General features: G+C 43.8%; 1 protein-coding gene across 12 annotated transcripts in view; it reads left to right on the top strand.

Annotated features, from left to right (window-relative positions):
- dennd1a (DENN/MADD domain containing 1A) overlaps positions 1 to 19411 on the top strand; it is a 723976-nt gene that overhangs the window by 643712 nt on the left and 60853 nt on the right. The gene's annotated exons all lie outside the window — the stretch shown is intronic.

The following is a 19411-nucleotide window of genomic DNA, read 5'->3' as shown; positions in this document are numbered from 1 at the left end:
CCAGCATTTATTGCCCAACCCTAGTTGCCTTTGAGAAGGTGATGATAACCCTTCAGCTTGAATCATTGCAATTCATGGGGGCAAAATGCTGCCGTAGTGCTATCAGGGAGGGAGTTTCCAGGATTTTTGTCCAGCGATGATGAAGGACTGACAATATATATCCATGATATGTGACTTGGGGTTGATGGTGTTCCTATGCACCTGCTGCCTTTGTCCTTCTAGGTAGTGGAGGTTGTAGATTCTGGGGTGCTACTAAATAAACCTCAACTAATTTCTACCGTTCATCTTGTAGATAGTGAAACCTGCAGCTTTGATGTGCTGATGGTGAAAGGAATTTAATGTTTAAGGCAGTGGATGGGGTGCTAATCAACCAGACTGCTTTGACCTGAATGGCGTCAAGCATCTTCAGTGTTGTTGCAGTTGAATGAAAAATGAAAATGAAATGAAAATTGCCTATTGTCACAAGTAGGCTTCAAATGAAGTTACTGTGAAAAGCCCCTAGTCGCCACATTCTGGCGCCTGTTCGGGGAGGCTGGTACGGGAATTGAACCGTGCTGCTGGCCTGCCTTGGTCTGCTTTAAGCTCTTTAGCCCTGTGCTAAATCAGCCCCTGTTGCCTGTTGCGCTCATTGATGCAAGAGGAAAATATTGCATCACACTCCTGACTGTGGAAATGTAGATTTCTAATAGCTTGAGCATTTATGTGGCTGGTCCAGTCATGTTTCTGGTCAATGGTGATCACCAGAATATTGATGGTGCAAGGTTCAGCAATGTTGATGTCACGGGAAAGGCAGTTCGGTTGTCTGTTGTTGGGATGGTCATTACCAGATGCTTTTGTGATGCAAATGTTACTGGCCACTTATCAACCCAAGCCTGTCTTTGACCAAGTATTGCTGCGTGTGGGTGCAGAATGCTTCATTTTCCGGCAATGTGCATGTGAAGCTCCAAAAAGTGTGCCTATTCCAATTTTAGCTGTTATTCATCTGTTTTTCACTTATTCAACAATTATGTCCAACTCTAAAGTATATGGAGAAAAGCCTGATCATGACAGATTTTTAGTGGCTGACAAAATTCTCCTAGAATTAGAGGTAATATATGTTGTGTTTTCAACTAGGTGTGCTGGCAGTTCAACAGGGGCTTATCTCATTTTACACAAAAATAACTCTTAGAACAGGAATTTCAAGGTCAGGGTGACCTATTATCCAGAAAGAGTTTTAATTATGGGGGGAACTACAGAAAGAACATGGGGCAGAATTCTCCGACTCCCCGCAGGGTCGGAGAATCGGCACAGCACTGCGCGAATTGCGCCACGCTGCCCTGACACCGGGATGCAATTCTCCGCAATGTGGAAAATCGGCACGGCACTGGTCGGGGTATGCGCCGACTCTCCGGCGCGCCGATTCTCCGGGCCGGATGGGCCAAGCGGCCAAGTCCCGCCGCGCCGTTCTAACATCCTCTGAGCCGGCGGGACCTCGGCGTTGAAGGGTCCGGGTGTGGTCTGTGGGGGGGAGGAGGGGTCCGATCCCGGGGGGAGGGGGGGGGCCTCCATAGTGGCCTGGCCCGCAATCGGGGCCCACCGATTGGCGGGCCGGCCTCTCTGCCCCTGGCCTCCTTTCCTCCTTGCTGTCTCCTGTAACCTTGCCCCATTTGGCGCTGGGGCCGCTGCGCATGCGCTAGTTGGCGCCGGCCCAACTGCGCATGCGCGGACCCCGCGGCGCCGGGATCAGCAGCTGGGTGGGGCAGAGGCCGCTCCAACGCCGTCCTAGCCCCCTGTGGGGTCCCGGAACGGGCGCCGACGCCTGAGTAAAATACTCCCGTTTTTACTCCGCCGTCGGTACTTAGCCGCCCGCTGGGAGAATCCCGCCCATTGGGTTTCATTTATCTGGATAGTTTTCAGGAAGAAGCAACAATATGCATTCATATAGAGCCTTTAACACGTTTGTTTTTGTACAGATACTGACTAGAATGATGTGTATTTCCAACATTTTCTGTTTTATTTCAGAATTCTAGTGTAACATTTTTTTTTCCTTTCTTAAAATCCCTGCTCACTGTTAGTTTTCTGCCAACCATAAAGAGAAACATGCTACTGAATTAACAGAAACTACTGGATATAGGAAATGAGCAGGGGTAACTATATGTTAATGATTTTATTGCCAGCACTAAAATATCCAAATATACCTTTCCGCCATTGTCAATGCATTATTTAACATGTTTATAACCATTACAAAATTAGTTTTGTTATTGGCATTTCTCTTTGTGATTTTGAGAAATCAAAAGTACAATTTGCTTTTGTGCCATCCTTAAATAATTAACGGATCCCATGGAATTCTCAGCAACCCCCCCCCACCCCTCCCCAGAGTCAAAAAATCTTGTTGAAACGGTCTGCATCACGAGGGGCTTCAGCCGTTTCGCTTTCGAAGATCAAGCTTCTGAATTCCCTCAAGGCTGCTCAAACCTGGACTGCCTCAATGATGCCACACGTCTCAGCATTTTCATCTCTTCTCCTGAGACCCTGTTTCCCTGGATTTCCATGTCTGCACTTTAGCCTCTACTTACTCACACAATTTCCGCTCTTTGAAAGCCTGCTAGTTTTACTGAGCTGGAAATGCTCCTGGATTTCATCAAGCTCCAATCACCCCAGCTATGCCAAGCTATAAATGGCTACTAGGTCTTCTCCTGAACCCTCACATTTTCCAGCATGGAGCCAGTGATTGTCTGCCAACTCCTCAGCTCCCCAGGACTACTCCTGAGCCCTAAATACACAGAGCTATCAAATGGCTGCTGGAATTCCCCCTGAGTCCCAGCTAACTTCAACACCTTTGCTACCTGGATCCTGCTAACAGCAGCACATTTTTGGTTTGGCTTTTTCCCCTGCTGCTGAACTCTCACTTCCCCAGCAACACAGATAAATTGAAACCCTAGAATGGTCTTAAGCTCCTCCCTAGCCATGAAAATGTAGCCTCGCAGGGCTCACTGAATGTTTTAAAATTAATTGTAGCTTTAATTCCCAAAACAAAAATACCCTCTCAACAACATTTCTTTGTAAGCAGTGTAGACACCTCGCTTCTACTCTCCAGAAAATAAGCCCACCTTCTGTTCTCTGATCTTGCATCTCTAACTGTTAAAAACTTAAGACAACATGGTCCTGACCTTTTAAGTGTAATAGACTCCAAGCTGCTTTTATTGCATTTATCCCACTTTCTGTAGTTAACTTTAATCTTCCCAGAACTAAAAGTCACCTCTAAAATATTACTTTAAACCCTAAACTGGATACTTCCCCACCAAGTGATGCAGTTTTATTTAACATTTAGAATATAACAACATATATATGTTATATATCTTAAAACTAACAAGCATGCAGTATACACAATAATCAGCCCCCCTTTTTCCAATGAAATTAACAGGTTCGTAAGCATTCTGCTGAATTCCATATCCAGTTTAAGGTGAAAAATATTACTTCTTCCAATGTTTTCTGAAAGTTTTTTTCTTAATGCTATTTTTTTAAAGTACGTTTACTGAAAGTGTTTCATTAGAAACAAAACAATACAAAACGATTAATTCAAATTACAATGACAAAGAACAAGACAAACAATCAAAGGCATAAATTAACTTAACCCCCCCCCAACATTAAACTAAAGCCCTTAACAACTGACAGTGACTAGCTCTTTAAAAAAGGAAATGAATGGCTGCCATCTTAGGTAGAACCTTCCTACCAAACCCCTAATGGTGTATTTGATCTTCTCCAAATGTAAGAACGACATGAGGTCATCCAACCAAGTCGATGGAGTAGGAAACCGCCACTCAGGCAGAACTTGTCTCCGGGCTATTAACATAGTAAAGGCAAGGACATCAGCCTTCACCCGCATCTGCAGCACCGCCAATCTGATACCCAAAAATGACCACCAGTAGACATGGCTCCAGATCGACATGAAGTATCTCTGATCAGGGCTGAGATTCTCCGACCCCCCACCGGGTCGGAGAATCACCGGGGGCTGACGTGAATTCCGCCGCCGCCGTGTCCCGAATTCTCCGCCACCAGAGATGTAGCAGGGGCGGGAATCGCGCCGCGCCAGTCGGCGGGTCCACCCCCAGCGATTCTCCGGCCCACAATGGGCCGAAGTCCTGCCGCTGTCAACCCTCTCCCGCCGGCGTGGATTAAACCACCTTTTGAACGGCAGGACAAGGCGCCGCGGGCGAGCTCCGGGGTCCTGGGGGGTGCGCGGGGCGATCTGGCCCCGGGGGGTGCCCCCACGGTGGCCTGGCCCATGGCCGGGGTCCAAGGGCGGGCCTGTGCTGTGATGGCACTCCTTTTCTTCCGCCTTCGCCATGGTCTTCACTGTGGCGGAGGCGGAAGAGACCCCCTCCCCTGCGCATGCGCGGGGATGACGTCAGCAGCCGCTGACGATCCCATGTATGCGTCGCCCGGCGAAGACCTTTCGGCGCCGGCTGGCGTGGCGTCAAAGGCCTTTCCTACCAGCCGGCGGAGCGGAAACCGCTCCGGCACGGGCCTAGCCCCTCAAGGTGAGGGCTTGGCCCCTAAAGGTGCGGAGACTTCCGCACCTTTGGGGCGGCCCGACGCCGGAGTGGATCCCGACACTCCATTACGCCCGAGCCCCCGCCCCGCCGGGTAGGGGAGAATCCCGCCCCTTGTGTTGAAGAAAGAGACTCAAGAAAATCTCATGGTTTTCTCAGCAACCCTCTCAGACGTCAGTAAACATCTTAAGTCAACTAGTCTCATTGAAACTCTGTCTCTCCCATGAAGGACTCCAAACTTTTCACTTTCATAGATCAAGCTTCTGAATTCCCTCAAAGCCACTCCTGCTTCAACTGCCTCATTAACTGATCACCTCCCAGGATTTCAAAATTGTTCCCTGGGATTTCTGAATCTGCCCTCCAGCTTCCACTTCCTTGGCCTTTAGTAGACTTGCTGCATTGTCGCTGGATTTCATCAAACACCATTTTCCCCAGCTACACCTATCTGTATAGCTCCCAGGGCTTCTTCTGAGCCCTAACCATTTCTATCACGGAGCCTGTGACTTTCTGCCACCTTCTCAGCTCTCCAGAACTCATCCTAAGCCCTACATACACAGCAATCAAACAGTTCCTGGAACTTCTCCCAACTTCACAAAACCAGCTAGTAGCAACACTTTTTCTGCCTGGAGCCTATTAACAGCAGCACCTTTTAAGAATGTCCTCTCCCCTGCTACACAACTCTCACTTCCCTACATACACCGATAAATTGAAACCCTAAAACCTTCTTAAGCTCCAACCATCTCCATAACAACATAACCTTCCAGGGCTGGCTGACTGTTTTTAAATGTAGCTTCAACTCCTGAAAGAAAACAACTGTCTGCACTCCGCAGTCCTTAAGGTACTCGACAGTACATATGTTAATTTTAATGGTAGTATTGATTTATCAAACTGGGAGGCATTTATTGGTCCAGTATTCCTTTTTAAACCTAGCCTCAAAAGAACATGATTTTTTTTTTTAAATTATTTTTTTTTTATTCTCCTTTTTCACATTTTCTCCCATATTTACATCCATCAACAATAAACAATAATCAGCAAGATATGTCAGTCCCCATAATAACAACAACGATCCCATCTACCCACCAACCCCCAAACCTCAACCCGCATGTTTACATAAACAAATGACAAAAAGGAATCAGGGATTACCCGTAGTCACCCTTAATCTTCTCCCCCCCCACCCCCCCAGGTCTCCAGCTCCTCCCATCGACTGCCTCTTGTAAAACTCCTCCTCCCAACCTCGGTTCCTTCCCCCCCAACTTTCCACCCCGGCTAGACCACTCGGGCCCTGTTCTGCCAGGCTCCGATGGCCGCAGCCCCTCCCCCACCTCACTCCCGTTCACTGGCCGGCTTAAACCAGCCAGCATGGAGGCCCCCGCCCGGGTCCCTTTTCCACTTGCCCGGCCCTAGGAACGCCCAAAGATCCCCTTTTAGCACACAAACCCCGCATATCCACGTACACCCTAAAGAACCCTCATTTCGAGTGAAAGTCCCGTCCCTTCCCTTGTCCAAAGATATACCACATTGGCCCCTTTATTCTCTACACCCGCGCGCAGTGATACAAAAAAGAAGAAAATACAGTCATGAGGTTACATCGGCACATGGCCATTCCTCAATTTGTCAGTTCTGCCACAGTCCTTCTGCTTTCGCAAACTCCTCCGCTTCTTCCGCCGTTCCAAAATAAAAGTCCCTGAGCTTGTAAGTCACCCTCAGCTTCGCTGGATATACAATGCCGCACCGCACCTTGCTAATGTACAGTGCCCTCTTCACCCGGTTGAAGGCAGCCCGTCTCCTTGCCAGCTCCACCGTAAAGTCCTGGTATACACGTATACCAGCTCCAGCCCACTGCACCACCCGCTTCTGCTTGGCCCAGCTCAGGACCTTCTCCTTCACACTGTACCTACGGAAGCACAGAGTCACTGCCCTTGGCGGCTCACTCGCCTTTGGTACAGGCCTCCACGACCGATGAGCCCGATCCAGTTCATATCGGGAGGGATCCTCCCCCTCCCCCAATAGCTTTTCCAGCATCGCGGCAAAATACTCAGTCGGCTTCGGTCCTTCAACTCCTTCAGTCAGCCCCACAATCCTCAAATTCTGTTGCCTGGATCTGTTTTCCAGGTCTTCCATTTTTCCTCGCAGATCCTTGTTAGTATCCATCACCTTCCGCATCTCTTTCCCCATCGAGGCAAGTTGATCACCGTGCTGCAATAACGTCTCCTTCACTTCCTTCAGCGCCTCCCCTTGTTCTCACACCTCCGCCACTGCGCTCGCCACCTCCGTCCTCACCAGGCAAACCGCCTCCTCCACCAGCACACTCAAAACCTCCCTCATCTCCTTCCTCACCGTCTCCATGCATTTCGCAATCTGCGCCAACGGCTTTTCAAATTCCGCAGCCATCACCTTGGTTATTTCTTCAGCCGTAAGCAGTGCGGCCTTCCCTGGTGCTCCAGCCTCCATTTTCCTTGGTGACCCCGCGGTGACCTTTCCACTCTCCGACAGACCTTCAGCTGTTTTTTTTATCGGCCGTTTTTTTGCTCCCCCTCGACATTTTTCTTTGGGTTTTTTTCCCTCCTGTGTCTTCACTGTGCCTACCTTCTCCCTGCTTCTGCCGCCTCCGTGGACCCTGGGACCGGGCTTAAAGCCCCAAAAATGCCGTTCCCGAACGGGAGCCCTCCATTGTGCGGACACCTCCCGCCCGCCGTCACCGGAAGTCAAGAACATGATTTTTCTGTTGCATGCTCTATTTTGCTCTGAACTTTGTTAAAAACTTTCAGCTGTATTTCCTGAGAGTTTAAGTGTAATTTTTGAGCTCCTTACTCCTCCTATTGTATGCCAATTGTTTCACTTCAAAAAACACACAAACCAAGGCCATGGAGATCCCAGAGCCCAAAAGTATAATACATAATTTCATATTTGCCACTGAATTCTGGAAAAATAACCGTTGTCATTTAGAGATAGAAAACATTTGTGCATCATCATAACTGAAGCTGTTATAAGAAGCTTATAAAGGATTTCACCTACACTAAGCAGAAGAGATAACAACAACTGTTGGACTTAGCCAATGCAATCCTCAGCAACTTCTACCAGTAAAAATCAGGGCTACGTTATGCTGGCATGGTTAGACCAAAGGAAAATTTAAATGCTATAAACCCAATTTTGCATGGGATGCACCCACTTTGCAATTGATTAAGTGTTCCACAGTAAAATGAAGTACTTAAGTGCAACAAAATAATTGAACTCCCATGATCGGAACTTTTTATTTTAAAGTTTATTACTTGGTCTGTTTAACCTGTTCCCTTTGTTTTAAAGCCTTTTGTTTTCAAATTGTGAAAGTCACCCATTTGTCCAACCTAATGTCCATGGTAACATTTATTCTGTATCTAAGGTGAGTTTTAAAAACAATTTATCCAAGAGGATTCCGCAGTAATTGTCTGCGGGTAATCCAGTCTGATTAGTGCAACACAGACTGGATGGTCAGTAACATGTAAATAGTTTGTGGAAAGATTGGCATCGGAAGTCACCTAATTTAAAATGTAATGCAATTAAGGGGGAAAATGCAAGTTTTTCAAAAATTATACAGTTCTGTTGACTTTTCACTTCCCTGTCAGCTATTTTGATCAGTGAATGTGGTGTGATACTGGCAACATTTCATGTTGTACTTACAATATCTCTCATTGCCAGGAACTGGATCTGGCCCCAGCAAATTTGTGTTTTTGTTTCTGTGAGCTTGACTCTAAGCAATGATAGCTTTAGTTTGTTTTTTGTGGATGTGAGTCTAGCAGTGGACTGTTTTTCTTTTCTATATGTGTACATGTTTGCCTGTTCAGTTTACTTCTGTGTTAGACTGACCACAGCAAATGAGACGGAAATTAAAACGTGTGTGAGGGACATAGATGACCACAATTGTAATGAGACCGGGATGCACACCCACACAATTGGAGTGAAGAATATATCTAAGTGAGAGCAGTAGACAACGATACACACACAACTGGAGCTGACTGATTGACTTTCTTACTTTTGTTGATTTGTATTCTTTGACGAGCACTTATTCAAATTTTCTGTAAATTTTTATTTGATGTTTAATTTACTAGCTGCCATGAAATATAGAATGTCATTTACATGTAAAAGTGAAGAGATGGCAATAAAATTGCATTGAATACTGATGTGGCTTTATGCCATCACGTTTGTTGAAGCCCATACATAGGTTAGTGCAGCTGAAAGGTGTAACTTTATAAAATGCAAATTAGTTTCCATAAGTAGCAATAGGTATACAAGCTGCAAAATCTGACGGCAAAATATTTTTCCAATGCAGAATTGCATAGTTTATTAGAAGCTGAAGACAGTAGTTATAATATTTTAAAGCTTTCCTATGCAGATGATGAGATGAGCTGTTTTTCATCATTTGTCAACTGCTTAACACATCTGCCAACGTTATCCTGGTGTGCACAAGCAAGACTGAATTCTAAAAATGCATGCATGTGGATTAGGGTCAAGCCCTGTGTTTTTCTAATACAGCAGGTTCGCTGATACAACTGCAGAAGTAGATCTAACCAACAGCAGTGAGATGCCTTAATTGAGACATGCTGTCAAAGTGACAAACACATTTGCATAATGTGTATTTATTTTCACTGTAACGGCCTGCAGTTTGCTGTTGGTTGAACATTCTTAATCAGCTCTCTCTAACTGAGTCTGCTGAAAGCTGTCCTATACTCGGTGCTCTTCTACATTGCATGACAGTTTGTCTGAAGGGGGAAGAGACAGAAAGCTGAAATTTTTATGCGGCTGTTTTTTCGCCATTTTTGTATTAAATGAGCAGGCACATTTACAACCCAAATGCCAGTGGACCTGTTTTCTTGGAGAGAGCACTTGAAAAAGAAATGCTATTACTATTGTCTTTACCTTCCATCTATACATCTAGTTGAAACCTGTGACTTTTCAAAACCAGTTTTCTATTCTACAAATCTGTCATATGTGCTGTGATCTGATTATCAATATTCTTTGAAAATTAGACATCCCTTTTCAAAAAGAGACGAGCTTCAAGTAAGAGAATGGGTACTAACACTTCAGGAAGACTATGGGTGATAAATAGCTTACTTTTTGCCATTTAATTCAACAATCTCAAGTACATATGTATTGTGCAATAGTAGGATTGCAACTTTGTTTGGTCCATGTAGAATTTTGAAAAATATTTTCGCCAATAAGTTCAGGGTGTGCCTACTTCAATTGTGAAGCCATAATTATCTTCAACAATATTTTACTAATTGATACGTGGTCTTGGAAACTTCATTAGATTACTTCAGCAACTTGTATAGAATTATAGAATTACCTACACAAGCATAAAATGATCCACAGTAATCTTGTAGCTTAATTCTTTATTTCCTGGCCAATCCCCAGTTGAATTTCACCTAGAAAGAGCAGTATGTTTTAGAAATTGAGTTGCTATTACTGGATGTCATTAATGCTATGGTCGAATTCCACTGCTTCATAAAGCAAAACTGAAATGTCATTGGTGGAGGAAATCAATTGTTATGACACTGTTAAACAAGTATTATTCAGGAAAGTCAATTAATGCTTTGGCTTGAGAAGATCTATAACTTCTAATGTTGACTAAAATCACACTTCATTGCACTCATTTTGAGCATTACCCAAGGTTGTGTCTTAAACCATGGGCAGGGGGGGATTTTCCATGCCCCACAGCTTGTTTCCGGGTGCCGGAAAGCGGTCAGCTGTTGGCCGGCAGCTGGATCTACTGGGAAACCCATGGCGGGGGCTCGCCATCAGCGGGACTGGAAGATCCACCTGGCAAGAGCAGCCGTTAAATTCTCTCTTTCCCCCCCCCCCCCCCCCCCTCCCCCCCATATAGTTGAGGAAATAACAATTATCATTTAATTCCCAAAAAGGGCACAAACTAATCTATTGTCAGTGAATTTCAGAAGTGTTTACTGCCTTTTACCTAAGGTTGTACCTGTAGTTTTCATTCATCAAATTCAGGAATATGGGAGAACTGGGAGGAGCCAGCATGTGTGTTTCAGATCTGGGAGTATACAGAAGATTAGATGAATACACTTCATTTGGAAAATAGCTTTGTTAAAATAATGTTTCCATGATGCCTGTAATGTTCTCGTTGGATGGCCTGATTTATTACAAGAACACTTGTAGCTAAAGTTATAAACGATTTATTAACTTTAACTGTGGCTCAAATGTTTTCGAGACAACAGATGAAAAACAGTAAAATCATGTGAAGCAATCTCTCTCTTCAACTTCCTCCAGCTAGTCTGAGGTCAGCTGACTTTAACATTCACGTATATACTAGTGAGACTCCTAGTGGTTAGTGGGTGAATTACAACACAACCATGATATCACTACATCCCCTTTCCTTTGAAAGAATAAATTAATACATTATCGTCAGTATAGTTACATGTGATATCATGAGCCTGAGTCTAACAGTATTATTTTTTTTTTTTTTAATTTAAAACTGGTTTAGCAACTATACATATATATATATTATATTTTATATATATATATATATATATATATAGTATGTACAAATAGTCCAAATCTACAAATTGAGTCGATCAGGTTTTCCTCTGACTCTGGTTGATCTTCTCAAAGTTTGACCTTGCTGCTCAGAACTTGTAGATTCAATGTTCTCCATGACATTCCCATGCTCAGGAACTGCTGAACTATCTGACACTGCAGCTTGCGTTGATTCTGATGTAGGTTCGTCATCCATCATATTGTTGCGAAAGTCTTCTCTGGTTTTCAAGAGTGGGTGTCGATTTCTTCTCAAAACCAACCCATCCTCTGTCTGTACATTGTAGGAAGGAGTGCTACTTCGTCAAGTACAATGGGTTTTTTTGACCAATTGCCTGAATCTTCTACTCTCACAATGTCATCACTAGTCAGAGGTGATAAAGTTCTGGACACTCTATCATATAACTGCTTTTGTTTCTCTTTAATGTTTTGCATTTCCTAAAGTACCACTGCATTCTCCTCCTTGTTTGCCAAGTGTGGACGTGTGGTACGCAACCTTCTATTCATGAGTAACTCTGCTGGTGATCTACCATGTGACAATGGGGACGCTCTGTAACTCAATAGTGCGGGATATAGATCAGATTGGCTGTGCATTGCTTTCTTCAACAATTGTTTAACAATATGTACAACTTTTTTGGCTTTTTGATTGGCTTGAGGGTACAACGGATTCATCGTGACATGATTGAAATCATATATGACTGTGAAGTGTTGCCACTCTTTACCGCTAAAACAAAGACTTGTCACTCATGAACACTTGCAGAATTCCGTGTTTAGTAAAAATTAACTTGGTGTGCAGTATTTTACAGTCGAGCCATTTCGGGATAGTTTGAAAAATAGCCTATGATCATGAAATAATCTTTCACTTGTAGGTGAAAGATATCCATAGCTACTTTCTGCCATGGTGCCGTAGGTAAATCACATATTTGCATAGGTTCTCATGTTTGCTTGCAATGATGTGTTTGGCATGTGTCAAAGCAATTGACCATCCTTTCAATATCGTGGTTTATACCTGGCCAGTAAACAGAGCCACAAGCTCCCCATTTATATTTTTCAATCCCAAGATGTCCTTCATGTATCTTCTTTAGTACATCCTTGCGAAGAGATTGAGGTATGACTATAGTGTTCAAATGAAGTACCACTCCATTAATGATACTGAGTTCAGATCTTGTATTGTAGAACTCCATGCATTGACCTCTGGGCCAGTGAGTGTTGATGTTCCTCATAACTTCTTGAAGAGTTTGATCCTTCCTGGTCTCTTCTTGGATCTCATGCATATGATACTGGGAGTAGTTTGGAAATAAGATTGACATGCAGATCTGCATCCTCTGTAATCTCACCACCAATATTTTGCATTGGCACTCAATAATGCACCTGCTAAGAAGAAATATTTGTCTGGCATGTAGATGAGATTGAAGTCATAGCGTTGTAACTTCATCATCACCCTCTGATTGCATGGACACATCTGATTGAGATTTTTTTTGATAACTAAAGGACGATGATCTGTCTCAACTGTGACAGTTGGCAGTCCATAGACGTCGTTGTGCAATTTTACCAAGCCTACAGCTAAACGCAGGCATTCTTTTTCAATTTGAGCGTATCTCTGCTCTGTTGTCGTCATGGATCTTGATGCATATGTGACTAGCTTGCAATTGTCATGCTCGAGTTGCAGAAGAACTGCCCCCAGACCATCTTTGGACATATCTGTAGACACTTTGGTCTGCTTGGATGAGTCAAGAAAGGTGAGAACTGGTGTGGTAGTTAATGAAGTCTTGAGCTTCTTCCACTCTTGTTCATGTTGCTCAGTCCAGGTGAAATCCGTTGTCTTGTGCAGGAGATCACGTAGGTGTGTTGTTTTTGCTGACAGAGGGGCAGCATGGTGTTCAAATGAAGTACCACTCCATTAATGATACTGAGTTCAGATCTTGTATTGTAGAACTCCATGCGTTAGCACAGTGTTAGCACTGCTTCCTCAGGGTGCCGAGGTCCCAGGTTCGATCCCGACCCTGGGTCACTGTTTGCACAATCTCCCAGTGTTTGCGTGGGTTTCACACCCACAATCCAAATTTGTGCAGAGTAGATGAATTGGCCACACAAAATTTCCCCTTATTTGGAAAAAATAAATTGGGTGTTCTAAAAAAAAATTTTTACGTTTTTGCGGACCGGTTTGGAATGAAATTCCTTCTAAAATTGATCATACCTACCACTCTTAAGATGGCTTTCTTTGTGATTCCTGATTCCTTTTTATTTATTTGCTGTTTGGTGGGAGGGTGGGATTGTTGTTATTGATATGGGGATTGACATTGCATTCGTTACTGATTATTGTTAATTATTGGTGGGTGTAAATTTGGGAGAAAATGTGAAAAAGGAGGAGAATAAAAATATTTATTAAAATAAAAAAGATGGCTTTCTTGTTGTGTGATTTTGACATGTTGAGAATTGCTTGGATTTTGTCCTTGTCAGGTTCAATGCCATGCAACGAGAGCTTGTAACCTAGGAATGTGACTTCAGTTACTCCAAATTGGCACTTTTGCTTGTTGAGTTTCAGACCATTTCTCCTGACGCTCATTAGAACTTTAAGCAACCATTACGTCCAAATGACGTAATGAAAGTGCAGTATTTTGTACTTTTATATGGTTGAGCCCCAAACGATGATATCATTCAGGTACACACGGACACCTTCAATGCCTTTGATTAAAATTTCTGATGCCATACATCATTCTCAGAAAGCAGTACCGTCCAAATGACGTAATGAAAGTGCAGTATTTTGTACTTTGTTCCTCTAGCTTTAGTTGCCAGAAACCCCGAGGTGCGTTAAGTTTCATAAAGAATTGTGCACCAGCCATCTCAGATGTCATTTCCTCACGCTTTGGCATTTGGTAATATTCTCTTTTGATATTCTCGTTAAGATCTTTGCAATCTATGCATATGCGAATATCGCCAATCTTTTTCTTGACCCAAACCATGGAGTTTACCCAGTCGGTAGGTTCTTCTACTTTTCTGATTACTTTTAATTTTGTCATTCAGTCTAGCTCCTTTTTGAGGCAATCCCAAAGAAGTGCAGGTATTCTTCTGGATGCCTGTATCACAGGTTTTTCATCCTCTTTGAGTTTTATCTTGTAGGTGAATGGTAGTGTACCAAAACCTGTGAACACATCGCTGAATTTGCTGATAATGTTCTCAGAAACATTTGAGTGTTGATCCAATCCGTTGTGGATGCTATATACCAACTGCACTAGACCTAATTCTCCACAGGACTGATCACCGAATCATGAATCCAAGATACTATATAGAATTGGACAGAATAAACTGTGTTCTTCACCACCACACTCCGGTCACAAACATTATAACATTTAATGCTTGAATCATTATAATCTCTCAGAGATATTTTGTGATTTCTTCTAATCGGCTGAATTTTTAGATTTTTTAAATCAGTCATGCTGATTATGTTCACTTTGGCACCAGTGTCTAACTTCAATCAGACCACTGTACCGTTCACTTCAAGTGGTTGCAGCCATTTGTCCTCATCAACCTCATTTAATTTAAATGGAGTATCAGTTTGCATTTTTTTAAGTGCTGGAGAATTATTTGATGTCTCCAAAAAGTTATTCGTCTGTGTTATTACTCCAACAAACCATGATGTTTCATCACTGGAGACTGTCTTCCACTGTGCTGACTGGCCTGGGGTTGAGCTTAGAGTAACAATTCTGAGCAAACTAATTTTTTCCTTTGCATCTGGAACAAAACTTGCCAAACGTTGGACACTGCCTTACTTTGTGCCTTTGGCTGCATTTTTTAAACAGAAATATTTTGACTTGATCTTTAACCTGTTTATTTGTATGTGAGGAGCTGCAGTAACTTTCCAGCCTCTTTTCAGAAGTTTTCTACCTTTTTGGAAAAAAGTCAGCAACCAGAGTTTTCTCCTCCCAAGAGGACGCCTCCATTACTGAGAAACATTTCAGAATGCTGTGCTGCTAGCTCATGAGCTTGACAAATCTTAACTGTTTGCTCCGATTCCCTTAGCAATTGTTCCCTCAGCTTATTTTCATTCACACCAAACACAGTCTGGTCCTGAATCATGGAAGATTCCACCGCAGAAAAATTACAGGATTTAGCTTTTAACTTTTAATCAGTGATGAACTGATCTATGGACTCTCCTGCCTTCTGTAAACTTGATCTAAACACATAGCGTTCATAAATGTCATTCTTTCTGGGGCTGCAATAGGCGTCAAATCTTCGAATTATCTTGTTAAATTTTTTACTATCTTCATCGTTTGCAAATTTAAACGTATTAAACATTGCGATTGTGCTCCCGGTGACGGCGGGCAGGAGGCAGCCACACAATGGAGAGCTCCCGCTCGGGAACGGCATTTTTGGGGCTTTAAGCCCGGTCCCAGGGTCCACGGAGGCAGAAGCAAGGAGAAGGCACGGATGAGGCACTGTGAAGACACAGGAGGGAAAAAAATCCAAAGAAAAATGTCGAGGGTGAGCAAAAAAACGGCCGAAAAAACCCCAGCTGGAGGTCCGTCGGGGAGTGGAAAGGTCACCGCGGGGTCACCAGGAAAAATGGAGGCTGGAGCACCAGGGAAGGCCGCACTGCTTACGGCTGATGAAATAACCAAGGTGATGGCTGCGGAATTTGAAAAGCAGTTGGTGCAGATTGCGAAATGCACGGAGACGGTGAGGAAGGAGATGAGGGAGGTTTTGAGTGTGCTGGTGGAGGAGGCGGTTTCCCTGGTGAGGACGGAGGTGGCGAGCGCAGTGGCGGATGTGCGAGAGCAAGGGGAGGCGCTGAAGGAAGTGGAGGAGACGTTATTGCAGCACGGTGATCAACTTGCCTTGATGGGGAAAGAGATGCGGAAGGTGATGGATACTAACAAGGATCTACGAGGAAAAATGGAAGACCTGGAAAATAGATCCAGGCGACAGACCTTGAGGATTGTGGGGCTGCCCGAAGGAGTTGAAGGACCGAAGCCGACTGAGTATTTTGCCGCGATGCTGGCAAAACTATTGGGGGAGGGGGAGGACCCCTCCCGATATGAACTGGATCGGGCTCATCGGTCGTGGAGGCCTGTACCAAAGGCGAGTGAGCCACCAAGGGCAGTGACTCTGTGCTTCCGTAGGTACAGTGTGAAGGAGAAGGTCCTGAGCTGGGCCAAGCAGAAGCGGGTGGTGCAGTGGGCTGGAGCTGGTATACGTGTATACCAGGACTTTACGGTAGAGCTGGCAAGGAGGCGGGCTGCCTTCAACCGGGTGAAGAGGGCACTCTACATTAGCAAGGTGCGGTGCGGCATTGTATATCCAGCGAAGCTGAGGGTGACTTACAAGCTCAGGGACTTTTATTTTGGAACGGCGGAAGCAGCGGAGGAGTTTGCGAAAGCAGAAGGACTGTGGCAGAACTGACAAATTGAGGAATGGCCATGTGCCGATGTAACCTCATGACTGTATTTTCTTCTTTTTTGTATCACTGCGTGCAGGTGTAGAGATTAAAGGAGCCAAGGTGGTATATATTTGGACAAGGGAAGGGACGGGACTTTCACTCGAAATGAGAGTTCTTTGGGGTGTAGGTGGATATGCGGGGTTTGTGTGCTAAAAGGGGATCTTTGGGCATTCCTGGGGCCGGGCAAGTGGGAAAGGGACCCGGGCGGGGGCCTCCACGCTGGCCGGTTTGTGCCGGCCAGTGAATGGGAGTGAGGTGGGGGGAGGGGCTGCGGCCATCGGAGCCTGGCAGAACAGGGTCCGAGTGGTCTAGCCGGGGTGGAAAGTTGGGGGGGAAGGAACCGAGGGTGGGGGAGGAGTTTTACAAGAGGCAGTGGACGGGAGGAGCTGGAGACCTGGGGTGGGGGGGGGGGAGCTGTGTAAGATTAAGGGTGACTACGGGTAATCCCTGATTTCTTTTTGTCATTTGTTTATGTAAACATGCGGGTTGAGGTTTGGGGGTTGGTGGGTAGATGGGATCGTTGTTATTATGGGGACTGACATATCTTGCTGATTATTGTTTATTGTTGATGGATGTAAATGTGGGAGAAAATGTGAAAATGGAGGAGAATTTAAAAAAAAAAAAAAAAAATTTTAATCACTGCGATTGTTTCTGGCCCTGCTGCTGTTAGGAGCATCGTTATCTTACGTGAATCTGATTGATCTTCTAAATATACTGCAGTAAGAAACAGATTAAATTGTTGCTAAAACACTTGTCAGTTGCTGTCTGCATTACTATGAAGCTGAGACTCTTTGGTGGCTTCAACTGTTAATTCTGAAGTCTGGAAAATCTTCAAATCTCTGTGGCAAGATGATAGTTATTTTTTCTCAGTGTTTAATACCATCCAACCCTGGTACCATATAATGTTCTTGTCGGATAGCCTAATTTATTGTAAGAACTTGTAGCTAAAGTTATAAGCGATTTATTAACTTTAACTGTGGGTAAATTATATACAAGACAACAGATGAAAAACAGTAAAATCATGGGAAAAAGCCTCTCTCCAACCTCCTCCAGCCAGTCTGAGGTCAGCTGACTTTAACATTCACTTATGTAGTAGTGAGACTTCTAGTGGTGAGTCGGTGAATTCCAACACAACCATTATATCACTACAATCCCTTCTATCGCTAAGCTTATTAATGACATTAAATAAATCCTAGGGACAATTGAGTTACATTGAAGTGGCAACATTTAGCGTTATTTGGGATTCTCATGACAACCCTGGAAATAGTGCATACCTAACTGCAGGGGGGAGTTACTTGGTGCCTTATGGTTTTCCAGTGACATTGTTATTGTGATGAAATGAGACTCTTTGCTACTTTCTATTTAACTGAGTATCCACATCAAATGCTACATCAAAAAATGAAGTAATTGGTCCAAAGTGATGATATATGGTGACAATTTCATGATTTAAATAAAATGTTATGCGTTTACCCAAAGAATTTGTGATCTACTCATGCAATTATTACTTCGTGATTATGACACAAGGTCACTTCTGTATTCTATTCTAAATAACTTCTTGTCAATAGCATGTCCTCCATTATCATAGTGTTGACAAAGTTTAATAACTTTACAACAGAGCTATAGAATTCAAAGAACATTGTCAATACTCATCGGGTCATGTTGTGCTACATGTGTGGAGAGAGAAGCTGAATTAATGGGATGGATTTTCGCTGAGATGGTTCAACTGTGGAGGCCTTTAACAATGGGCAGGACCCAGATGCAGAAGGCTGAACCCCATTTTTGCTGTTCTACGGGCCTTAACCCACAGTGTGAGAGTCCTGACGCAAATGTTCCTGAGGGCGGATGATCTGTTTTAAGTGTCATGATCTAAAGTTATTTAAATCCTCAGACTTTTAAAAATGGAAGAAAAAAAATAACAGGCTGAAGCTTTCATTTGGAGTAAAGAAGTAGAAAGCTGCTACTGGTGTACATTGACTGACAGGTCATCTGGTGTATCTTCAAAAACACTTTAGCCATCTGCTCCTGCAATTCCAACAATTTGCATTTTTGACATCTCCCAGGGGTTATTTTTACAACCCATTGAGCCGATTATGAATGCTAAGCTGAGTTTCAAAAGCTCCAAAACAACTTAGCTCAGCAAGGAGTGGTGAGTTCACATTTTAGTTGACAAAACTTTGAGCAGTTATTAAAGGATTAGCTGTCTGATATCGTTACTGAACGGAATTTGTTTTTGCAATTAATTAACCATTGAGGGGATTTTAGTTTTTCAAATGGGTTTCATGAATGCAAGTTTTTATTTTCTTTGTCAAGTGTGTATGAGTGAGAACTCTCTTAGATTGTTAAAAGTTTAAGATTTATCGTCGCCACATGGTTCCTGAGGTCTGCCCATATTGGGTAATGTTTTTGAGGCTGTGGAGGTAGCATAGGGGGTTAGGGGACTTAGGGGATGGGTAGGGTAGGGAGAGGGCTGGAAGGCTTTAACAGCCTTTTATAAAACCGAGCCAAAGTCACAGAGAGCCTAAACAAGCCTTCTATCGAACCCGCCTCATCAATCACCAACCTCCTTGGCCCCAGATTCTATCCCACACCTGCCCACCCAGAATTAAAATATGGTGGTGAAGCTCTTTTAAAAGAGTTGTGTCAGTCAAGCTTGGAAATTTCCCAACTCGAGCTTTGCACCTCTGACAGAAATCTGACCAACTTTTCAGGTTGATTGCTTTGCAGCAGAACTTGCGCATCTGCTGTATTTTGCATTGTACAAAATTCAAAGTTGTAGTCAATCAGGAGTGGGTTAGTTACCAGATTATGAAAGTTGATAAACAGGAGGTCAGCATGTCTCTATCACATTCACATTCTGTAGCAGCCCTTAATTTGCTGCTCACTTATTCTCGGACAATCTTATTTTTTAATCGGA

Source organism: Scyliorhinus torazame, chromosome 22 (assembly GCF_047496885.1).
Source record: "Scyliorhinus torazame isolate Kashiwa2021f chromosome 22, sScyTor2.1, whole genome shotgun sequence".
Lineage (NCBI taxonomy): Eukaryota > Metazoa > Chordata > Chondrichthyes > Carcharhiniformes > Scyliorhinidae > Scyliorhinus > Scyliorhinus torazame.
The sequence above is the reverse complement of the archived record's forward strand: the minus strand, read 5'-3'. Positions and strand labels throughout refer to the sequence as shown.